The sequence below is a fragment of the Nicotiana tabacum genome, chromosome 11, assembly GCF_000715075.1.
Source record: "Nicotiana tabacum cultivar K326 chromosome 11, ASM71507v2, whole genome shotgun sequence".
Classification (NCBI taxonomy): domain Eukaryota; kingdom Viridiplantae; phylum Streptophyta; class Magnoliopsida; order Solanales; family Solanaceae; genus Nicotiana; species Nicotiana tabacum.
This window is the reverse complement of record NC_134090.1, coordinates 146,888,581-146,900,828: the sequence shown is the minus strand read 5'-3', so window position 1 is coordinate 146,900,828 and position 12,248 is coordinate 146,888,581.

Sequence of the window (12,248 nt, the reverse complement as noted above, 5' to 3'; positions counted from 1 at the left end):
AGGCAGCCTCTCTCTGAGGTTCAGTCACACCAACAATAAAAACCCATTTACCCTGAAATTGAAACCGGGGCACGTCAAGCGGCTTAGAAGTTGTAGTATCATCTACTTTTCTTTGCCAAGTACAAGCCCTTCAAATCAATTACCAAAGGTGGTGGGAAGCCAAGAAGCGTCAAGAATGGAGGCCGGTACACTCTAAATTGAGAGAAATAAAATGAGAGAGTCTTGTCGGTGAAAACCTTCGGGCACCGCGAGGAGACGGGAGTAGAGAAACCAAAATGAGAGAGCTTGTTTAGTAAAAACTCACAAAGAGTGCTATCGAGCGATAGCAAGGAGGGAAATGAGAGAGGATAACTAGCAAAAACCCGCAAAGGGCGCTGTTGGCCGAAAGAATGATTCCACCCCAGAAGTCTCGGCAAAGTTCCACCGGTTTGGAAACACAGGTCCATTTTGGTTCGGGAGGAAATGCAAGTTCATTGAAGGTCAAGCGTCCAGTCCAAAGAGCATGTCATGTCCATTTAAAGTCAGCATTGTTTTCCTCAGATAAGTCTTTCTTGTCCCGAAAGGGACACTTCTTTTCTGAAATTTGCTTTCTTAGTTCTTTGTTTTTCTTCGAATCCCTTTTATTTTTAACCCTAAGTTCCAGATATACCGGAAAGGACAGGTGGCAGGGTTGGTTTCACGGAATTCCGTTTCGCAAGGGAAATGCCCCACTTCGTTGGTACGTTTGTCCGAACCTGATGATGGTTCATGATGTTGACTGCATTCTAAGTAAAGTCACGAAAACAAAAAAAAAACAAAAAAAAAATCCCCACAAGGCCTCCCTTTGTAAAAAAATCCCCCAAAGAGTCTGCCCCAGCAAAATCCCCACAGGTTTTTCACTTTGTACAAATCCCCAGCAAATCCGCTTTGTAAAATTCCCCAGCGAGCCTGCCCCAACAAATCCCCAGCAAATCCCCACAGAGCTTCCCCTTGTACAAATCTCCGTAGAATCTCCCCAATAAAATCCCCATTGAAAATCCCCAAGCAAAACGAAAAAAAAACAAAAAAAAAAGTCTTACAAGGCAAATCATCACAGAATCTGGAAATGCAAGCCTGTCAATGGCAGAGTTTCTCAACAGAAATAAGGACACAACAAAGCAACTGGAACAATCAAGGTCACCGAACCAACCGCCATTTCCGAGCTAACAATTGTTCTTTGTTTGAAAAGTTGAAACAGGTATGATCCAAGACAACCGTGCAAGAAGCAGGTGTCGCCTAAAGAAGAAAGTACATGAGTGCAAGAAACAGTTTGGCAAATAAGGAATCCACTCGAAACGGAAGTTTCCACGAAATTCTCTTTTACATTTTACTAAAAAAACAAGAAAAAAAACTCAAAAAAAAGGGGGTTAGTTAGTATCTCTGGCATTTTTCCATTTAGCCAATATTAGGGTTCCAACCCTGAACTGAGCATTGCCAGTTAGTCAGCATTAGGGCTCCAACCCTAAACTGAACTTTTTCCAGTTAGTCAGCATTAGGGTTCCAACCCTAAACTGAACTTTTTCCCTTTAGTCAGCATTAGGGCTCCAACCCTAAACTGAACTTTTTCCAGTACTGAACTTTTTCCAGTTAGTCAGCATTAGGGTTCCAACCCTAAACTGAACTTTTTTCCTTTAGTCAGCATTAGGGCTCCAACCCTAAACTGAACTTTTTCCAGTTAGTCAGCATTAGGGTTCCAACCCTAAACTGAACTTTTTCCTTTTAGTCAGCATTAGGGCTCCAACCCTAAACTGAACTTTTTCCCTTTAGTCATCATTAGGGCTCTAACCCTAAACTGAACTTTTTCCAGTTAGTCAGCATTAGGGCTCCAACCCTAAACTGAACTTTTTTCAGTTAGTCAGCATTAGAGTTCCAACCCTAAACTGAACTTTTTCCCTTTAGTCAGCATTAGGGCTCCAACCCTAAACTGAACTTTTTCCAGTTAGTCAGCATTAGGGCTCCAACCCTAAACTGAACTTTTTCCAGTTAGTCAGCATTAGGGTTCCAACCCTAAACTGAACTTTTCCCTTTAGTCAGCATTAAGGCTCCAACCCTAAACTGAACTTTTTCCCTTTAGTCAGCATTAGGGCTCCAACCCTAAACTGAACTTTTTCCCTTTAGTCAGCATTAGGGCTCCAACCCTAAACTGAACTTTTTTCAGTTAGTCAGCATTAGGGTTCCAACCCTAAACTGAACTTTTTCCCTTTAGTCAGCATTAGGGCTCCAACCCTAAACTGAACTTTTTCCCTTTAGTCAGCATTAGGGCTCCAACCCTAAATTGAACTTTTCCCTTTAGTCGGCATTAGGGCTCCAACCATAAACTGGACTTTTTCCCTTTAGTCAGCATTAGGGCTCCAACCCTAAACTGAACTTTTTCCAGTTAGTCAGCATTAGGGCTCCAACCCTAAACTGAACTTTTTCCAGTTAGTCAGCATTAGGGCTCCAACCCTAAACTGAACTTTTCCCTTTAGTCAGCATTAGGGCTCCAACCCTAAACTGAACTTTTTCCCTTTAGTCAGCATTAGGGCTCCAACCCTAAACTGAACTTTTTCCCTTTAGTCAGCATTAGGGCTCCAACCCTAAACTGAACTTTTTCCAGTTAGTCAGCATTAGGGTTCCAACCCTAAACTAAACTTTTTCCCTTTAGTCAGTATTAGGGCTCCAACCCTAAACTGAACTTTTTCCCTTTAGTCAGCATTAGGGCTCCAACCCTAAACTGAACTTTTCCCTTTAGTCAGCATTAGGGCTTCAACCCTAAACTGAACTTTTCCCCAATTAGTCAGCATTAGGGCTTCAACCCTAAACTGAACTTTTCCCTTTAGTCAGCATTAGGGCTCTAACCCTAAACTGAACTTTTCCATTTAGCCAGCATTAGGGCTCCAACCCTGAACTGAGCATTGTCTGTTAGTCAGCATTAGGGCTCCAACCCTAAACTGAACTTTTTCATTTAGCCAGCATTAGGGCTCCAACCCTGAACTGAGCATTGTCTGTTAGTCAGCATTAGGGCTCCAACCCTAAACTGAACTTTTTCATTTAGCCAGCATTAGGGCTCCAACCCTGAACTGAGCATTGTCTGTTAGTCAGCATTAGGGCTCCAACCCTAAACTGAACTTTTTCATTTAGCCAGCATTAGGGCTCCAACCCTGAACTGAGCATTGTCTGTTAGTCAGCATTAGGGCTCCAACCCTAAACTGAACTTTTTCATTTAGCCAGCATTAGGGCCCCAACCCTGAACTGAGCATTGTCTGTTAGTCAGCATTAGGGTTCCAACCCTAAACTGAACTTTTTCCATTTGGCCAGCATTAGGGCTCCAACCCTGAACTGAGCATTTTCTGTTAGTCAGCATTAGGGCTCCAACCCTAAACTGAACTGTTTCCATTTAGCCAACATTAGGGCTCCAACCCTGAACTGAGCATTTGTCTGTCAGTCAGCATTAGGGCTCCAACCCTGAACTGAGCATTTTTACCTTGTGGCAATATTAAGGACCCAATCCCGGAGTTGCATTTGTTAGACTGAAATTCTCCAATCCATTCATCAATTCTATGAACTTCCTGGCATTTAACTCACGAAATTTTCCTAGTGAAACTGGGGCAGAAAATTTCGTTCGCTTTGTTTTTCCCCGCAGGTCGGACCTCGAGGCGCATGGATTGAGATGACCCATGAGATGAAGTCTCAACCCAGAATAAAGAAAAGAAGAAAAGACAAAAGAAGATGTTACGAGATATTGAGAAAAGCGAAGGGCGGGTCGCTCCAAGATTTAATCAAGGTCCCGAGTTCTACCAATCCCGTCTCACTCAGTGTCGCAGAAATAAACAGGTGCCTACAACTTGCAAGCATCAATCGGATCGAAGTCTACAAGCAAAATCAGCTAAGACCAAAGATCAAGTTGCAAAAGAATCATAGATAGGAATCTTGTAACTAGCAGTTGACAGGCACACGTAGTTAGTTCAGCTTCAATTTTCCTTTGGTTGTAATAAAGGAGTCGGTAAGCAGCAGTGGCAACAGCAACAGCAGTAACGGCAAGCATTGAAATCCCATGGTAGTCCCAGCTACCAAAGTTTCCCGAACTACATTGACCTAATTCCTGTTTAGCCCAGGATATGTAGGAAATCTTTGAAGCGAAGATTCGGTCAAATCTTTCAAAATGTGCTTCACACGGAGTATTCCAATAGGCAAAAGTCGCTCATATCCGCTCACTTTATCTTTGCACGAAAACTCTTCGTGTTTCCGAACAAAGAGGGGCAGCTGTGAGCACGTGATTTTTGTTTTACGCAACAATCACTCCAAAAGAAATAAAAATAATAGCAAATGGTCCTGCTGTACAATTTTTGGAATTTACGTGGCATTTTTGGCAGTTATTTGTGATCTTGTCCATTTTTATTTTATCAAACAAAAATATAAAAAATATATGTCGTGTGAACCGTAATCCGGTTATTAAAAGGAAAATCACAAAAATGCATCTTTCATTCTATTTTGTCATTAAGTGATGTTAGTGTAATTAAATATTAATTGTGTGATAATTGTTGTTTAATGTTTTTATAGTATTATTGGGCAATTTAATTTAAGATATTAAAAAGAAAAAAAGGAAGGATTTTCGGATTGGGCCAGTCCAAATTAAAACAAATAGGCCCAAACCAAAACAACCCAACCTAGCATCCCTGATTGCCCGATCCAGTTGAGCCGTTTTTAATCTGGACCGTTGATCTCAGGACGATCAACGGCCAAGATTACATCCCCCATACCTACATACGAACCCGACTCGTTCAACCCTGGACCAACCCAACCCCTAGCATGTGAAACGACATCGTTCCCCACCAGCTGAAAGATCCTGGCCCTTCATCTCACCTCATTCAACGGCCAGGATCTATCCACTCACTAACTATATAAACCTAAAACCTTACCCCACGCCCCATCCAAACACCCCCCCTCGAGTCGTCTCCTTCACAGACCTAAACCCTCGGAACCCTAGAGCCGCCCCCCCTTTCCCCTCACCAAAAACCTAGCGGCAAGGACGACGGTGACCACCACCTTAACACCATAGGACCGCCTCACCACCCTGAACATGGATCTGTTGTCCCTTTGTCTCGAATCAACCCCTAGGTTCTCGAATCTTCAAATGAAGATTCGAGCAAAACTCGATCTACACCAAACCACCCCAGGTTCATACCGGGCACTCCCCTGAGCTCCCTCGTGACCAAACCATGCTTGGTTTGGTCTGAATCTAACCAGGGAAACACAAATCCCAAATCTACCCCTTAGGAACCCTAGAAACCCTGAGCCCGATCTGTGTCCGTTTGAACCATGAAGATTAGGGTCTAATAGACCTTAATCGAAGTGTTCTCAGTTGGGAACACTTCGATTAAAGTCCGTTCAACCCCAAGAAAGGTCGATTCAAATCCGAGCTTAGGGTTTGTTGATTTTTCAAGATTTTAAGGTATTTTTGCTTTCCTTTTCTTATCAGTTCATGTGTTTGTTGTAATTGAATGTCTGTATTGCCCCAAATGTTTAGTTGATTTTATTTTGAATTGTTTGTCGACTGTTCCTGTCCACCTTGCCCGGACCTTTGTATTTGGACAAATCTTTCTTCATTTGCTGATAATGTATGTATGTGTAAACTGTACAACCCAACTGAAATTGAAATGGGTCGATTAATTAGTTCCCAGGGCCAATTTTGTTTTGGTCAGTACAACTTGAACCCCCTGCTAATACTATTGGATTCTGATCATTGAGCTTCGATTGTATGTGTTGTGATTCGCATAGTCGATTTAATATATGTCGTCAATTAGTTCAGCTTTGAATGGTAATAATTTGATTCATGTTATTGGCTTTCCTGCTGATATTTTGTTTGAATTCAATTAGGAACTGAGTATGTTGCCTGTGATTTGTTCAATTTGAATCAGAAAACATTTAAGGGTGGCGTTATAGTTGCAGTTCAGACTTTGGTTTTAAATGGATAGCATGTTCACTTGGTTTAGATTTTGGGCAGCATGTGTATGGTCAGCTGTTAAGGAATTAAAATAATTGGACAGCATGTGCTGTCAGATTATATTCTTGCTGCCCATGTCTGGTTTTAGTTTAATAAGGTGATAAAAGGGTTGTCAGAGAATCTCATGGGAGGGTTTCTACTTTTAAATGTTTGAGTGGAAAAACAGCAGAAAAGGAGGGGTTTCTGATTGTTTTAACAGGCTGTAAATTGGCCTGATGTTAGGTATAAAAAGAGAGGAGGACAATTGAGATGGGGAGACAGAACATTTTTTAGAAGAGGAGATAGAAAATAGAGAGACGGAAAAGATAGACAGGCATATTAGATACACATTGAGAGAGGCATAACACAGAAATACAGAAATACACATATACAAAGAGAACACACACAGACAGATAAGGGGGAAGAGATAGAAAACACACAGACAAAATCAGAAACCGTTCTTCTCATTGTTGTCTTGATTTCACTTGTTTCGACCTGTTTAATCAATACTGATTTTTCCAAGCCCCAATTGAGTTTACTGGTTGTTTGGTTTCATTGGTTTGTCCTGGATTTGGTTTATCTGGAGTTTGATTCTACTCCACTATGTGCTTCTGTCATTTTGCTACTTTCCCATCGGCTATAGTTGCATTCTTGCACTGGAACCTGTTCTGCTGTGTTGCTTTGTTTGTTGCTGCTATTTTGTTCCTGCTGCTGCTGATTTTCCCTATCTTCTTCCTCTTCTTCTTTGCATTTTCAGCATCCCAGGTACACATTTCGAGTCCCATATTGGTGTAACTATAACAGTTGAAAGCATGAAATGAAAGATGTTGAAGAAGTTTAAATACTTGTTGTAATACTCATGGTATATTGATGGGCTCGTATAACTGGCTAGTTTGTAATTCAATAGCATGAAAGGATAGTTAATTGATGCTTAACTAAGTTTTAGTCTTTTTTTTTGTTATGGTTTATAGTTGTTTGTTGGTACGAAGGATGTAATTGTGCAATCCATAGAATGTATGGATAGTTGACATAGTGATTGACTAGATTCCTTTTCAGCTATAATTGTATGCATAGGGTAGAATGCTTCGACCTTATTAAATACAACGCAGTTCTGTTTTATTTTAAGTCCTTTTATCGAGTCCCGTTAGGCAGTATGTAAGATCACGTTCGAATCTCATCAGTAACAATTTCTAGTAGTTAATTCCCTTAATCTAGCCTAAATAAGTTTAGTTAAATTTAACTCAAGAAATGTTTGGAGTAAGTGTAGTGTTTCATCAGCTTGTATGTGATTTTTGTCAAATTAAAAGCATGTTCCATGAGGTATAGCATTCTTCATCTCGTAAACAATTAATCAGATGATTAACAGGAATCCGGAGTTGGCCAAAAGAATGCAATTGAATTAGCACGTATCTTTTTTCTTCTATTTTTAGAGACAAACATAATAGAAATGTAGTCACTTTAGGATACCCCTTTTAAAAATAATGAGACGAGCCTCGTCAAATAAAGATGCACATTGCGGGGCCCTCAATAATTGATCATAATAAGTACTTAGAATTTGGGAGGGACTGTTTAGTGAATTTCACGGTCTCCCCCCCAAAGACAATAACGCGTTAGACTCTTTAGGCGCGAATTAATTAAATTACATTCTTAAATTCGGGTGCGCATTTATGTGACCCAAATCCAAATTTCAACGGAGTCGAAATGTGTTAACAACTACGGGTGCATTGATTGTGACGTGGTTCGAGATGCATTTTCACGACGTTGCAATTCTATAAAAGATAATAATAAAAGCGGTTTAAACTTAATAAAAGTGCATAAGTCATAACATGTATTTAAATCAGATATGTAGTCATTATAACAATTTAAGCGACCGTGCTAGAACCACGGGATTCGAGGGTGCCTAACACCTTCCCTCGGGTCAACAGAATTCCTTACTTAGAATTTCTGGTTTGCAGACTTCATTTGGAAAGTCGAAAATTTCCTCGATTTGGGATTCAAGATAAACCGGTGACTTGGGACACCAAAAGCCAAACCTTTCCCAAGTGGCGACTCTGAATTAAATAAATAATCTCATTTCGAATATTGTCACTTAAATTGGAAAAACTCCCTCGCGCATTTAACCCTTCGGTGGCGGGGCGCGCAAAAAGGAGGTGTGACAAGCATCATTTTTAAGCTTCTCATTCTTAGCCAAGGAAAAATCATAAGAAGTTTGAATAGAAGCATGTGAACTTTCCAAGGAACAAACTTTATCAGAAGATTCTCGGAGGTCTTCTTGAGTTTGGGTCAAAGTCTGCACGAGTTCACCGGCATACACTTCTTTCTCACTTAAGAGAGACTTTAACTCTCTGATCTCTTCACTGGCCTTGGAAAGTTGCTCGAAAAAAGAGGTTTCGAGAAGATTCTTGTCCTTACCAACTTGATTTGAGGAAGCCTTTTCAACTGCAACTCTAAAGTTAAAACCCTTACCTACTTCTCTAAGGTACATTTGCTCTCTCCTAATATTTTCATGTCGATTTGAAGACTTTCATATTGTTCCTTCCAATTGTCCGCTTCCACTTGGTAATCATGCATTAATTGCTCTGAGAGGGAAACCATCTTCATCATCTCCGTACCAATTAGATTGATCTAAAAAGGGGAAGAAAGAGGAAAGAAAAAGTGAGAACTCTAAAAATAGGAAAAGGGCAAAGAAAAGTTTGAAAAAGGTTACCTTTAAAGAAGATTGTACTATATCGTTCATCAAGGTCAAAGAACTGTGGCTATCAAGCTTATCTCTCTCAACTGGACCAATCAAAGGTTTCAACCATACGCCAGCTCGACCTGATTTCCTCAAAAGGTTACCCTCAGCAGGAACTTCGATGGTAACTTGCCTCATAACTTCACCTCTGCTCGAGGAACCAACCTTAGTGTAATGGACAGTTGAAGGAGGAACAGTTGAAGGAGGGACTGTAGAAGGAGTAAAAACAGCCTGGGGAGTCCAAACAACCTGGGGAGGAGCAACAATGGTAACAGTCACAACTGGCAAAGAAGGTATCAAAGGAACAGGTGTAGAAAAAGAAGCAAGGGATGCTTCATTAGAAATTGGCCCTAAACTTTCACTACCAAACATGCGAGCAAAAAGCTATTCAACAGAATCATGAGCAGCAGCGGGAGTATCATCATCAGAAATCACCAACAAGGCTTCAACAGGCTCAGTGGAAGGAATAGAATGAGGGGGAGATGCTTCATCATCTGAAATAATTCTTCTTCTAGCCATTGGCCTTTTTATCAGAGAACCCCCGTCTTGTTCTTCTTCCTCCCCAGAGTCTTGGTCGACAGTAGCCTTCCTTTTTTATGAAGAACCCAAAATTATCTCTTGGGCCCTATCTAAAGAAATTCTGGAAGCTGCGACGGCCTCAACACTTGCGCCTCGAATGGGAAATCCTGACAAAAAGAAGGATCAAAATAATTTTTGAAGAAAACAATAAGTAAGGTAGGAAAAGAAAAGAAAAACTCTTACCGTGAGTTTTCACTTTCCAGCCAAATCGATGAGAAAGATTTTTCCAAGACCTACCGTCCATCGGAGCAATACGTAATAACTTTTCTACCCAACTACGAAAATTGAAAATCTCATCGATAATTCCCATGGTTGCTAAAAAGAAAAGGAAGGAAATTAAAATGGCGATCATCAGAATTTAAAAAAAGGTACGAGAAAGTTAAAAAAAACTCACGTGCAAAATTCTACTTCTCGAGAAAGGGAACATTTCTATCACCCACTAAACCAACAGTGGGGGCAGCAACAAATCTGGCGTACCAGCCACGATCTTTATCATCTTCTGGGTTAACCAGAACTCTTTTACTTCTTGCTACTAAAGTAAAGATTCCTTGGCAAAAGAGCTTTGGAGAATAGAGGTGGATTAAATGAGAGAAAGTAAAAGGCACACCAGCCATGTTGGTCAAGTGCCTCAAACGGGCAACAACCCTCCACACAATAGGGCCAATTTGTCCTAAGTAAACGTCAAAAAACGATAGAATTCAAGTATAACAGGGTCAATAGCAGGCTTAAAACCCAACATGAAAGGGTAAGTGTAAACAAAAGAAAACCCAGTTAAATAAGAGGTGATTTTTTGGTTTGCATTAGGGATTATAATGGGAAAGTCATGGCTCCAATGACAATCTCTACGAACTATTGAAATCAGACCTTCAGTGATTTGAGTCGGGTAGATATCGGCACGATCTAATGAAGACAGTTGATTTCTAAGGGATTCTCTATCATTGTAGAAAGATAGTTCCGCAGGAACAATTTCATCCACTAAAGGTTCACGAAGAGGTTCAATGGGTTCTTTACCTCTAGATGAAGACCTTTGAGAAAGAGAACCTATGGTTCTAGATGGAGGAGTAGAACTCGAAGAAGGAACAGAGGGAACTCGTGATGAAGAAGACCCTAAACTACGAAGCCTTCCTCATCTCCTACTTCTAATAGGAGCAAGAGAAAGGTTGTCAACAATGGGGACTCTCCGAGGGTTAGGGTTTGAAGAAGACATAATAGTACGAGGAAGAATAAACTTTGAATTGAATATTCTGAACTTTTGTGAAAAAGACAAAGGTAAAAAGTTAAATTTATAATCAGAAGCAACCGTCAAAGAAAAATGCGCAATGATGGAAACGTCATAATGAGAATTGTCGCCTCGTAATTGGTGAAGCCGTAAAAAAGCCTTAAAAGGCGTTGAAAGGTTGCAGAGCCAATCAGGAAATGCCACGTGTCATGGACATTAAATGGAAGAGATAGATGAAGTATCAGTTCCAGAGAAGAATTAATAGCGGCAAATATTCCCGCTTTAATGAGGTCCACTTCCCAAATATTCTATTGATGAATAAATGGCAAGTGAGGGGACTATCTGTATTGGGAAAAATTAAGTTTATATATGAAATTCATTATAAGATGACACGCCATGACACGTGCACCAGTCAAAGAAGAATAAGTAATGAAAAATAATCAAAGAAGGCACGAGCTTCAACAAGCACGAGCTTTAACGGGCACGGGCAGATGTTTAGAGAAAAAGCAATGAAGATAGATACTTGAGCCTTTTTATGATGGAAGTGAATGAATCTGATAGTAAATAAGGTATAGATACGTACTATTGGGCATTACATACAGAAAACGTTAAGGAATCTGTATTGAATCAAATATGATTGCTGATTATAACGTTACATTAAATATCATTAAATGTCATTCATAGATAATAATGGCTCAATTATGGTAGAAACGAAACGTATTACCTTGAAATATCTATAAAAGGAGAAGACTGATCATCTGTAAGGATACAAAATATCATCGGAATATACTGATTTACTTTGCTTTCTTCTGTTCATCTTATTATTATCAAAATCAATTTCCTTTATTCATTTTATTTTTTAATTATCAGTAACCCGAGTTCTTCTAAAATAAAGTTTTGATCGAAATTCATATTTTTGGTTAAACAGTAATATTTATCCTTTATTTAATTCATAACGATTTATACGTTAGTTTTTTGATTTGACGTTAAAAATTCGGCAGAGTAATCTTTGTACTGATAACTATCCAAATTTTTTATTCATCGGTCAAAGAACTGTATAATATTTTATTTATTTAACTTTTCGGGATATCTTAAAATATTTAATTGGTTAATTTGATATGGAATATTATTTATTCCTTTTTTAATTCATAACGCTATATACATTGGTTTTTAGATTTTACGACAAAAAGTCGGCATATTCACCTTTGTATTGACAACTATTCAAATTTTTATTGTCATTTAAAAGAATCCTAAAATATTTTATTTTTTTTAATTATCGGGATATCTTGAAATATTTTTATTAACTAATTTGATATGAAGTATCATGCATCGTTTATTTAATTCATAATGGTTTATATATTAGTATTTTTGATTTAACAATAAAAATTCGGCAAAATCTTCTTTATACTAACAACTGTGCAATTTTTTATTCGTTAGTCAAAGAACACTAAAATATTTTACTTGTTTAACTTATCAAAATATCTTGAAATTTTTTATTAGTTAATTTGATACGAAGTATTTTTTACTATTTATTTAATTCGTAACGGTTTATACGTTAGTTTTTTGGATTTCACGTCAAAAAATTGGCAGTCTCCTTCATACCGACAACTATTCAACCTTTTATTGGACAATCATATAATCCTAAGATATGTTATTTGTTTAACTTATTGTACTTTGATTGATAAGTATATTATTATCATACTTTTAGTTCAGCAACCGAAATACAACAAAGGGCT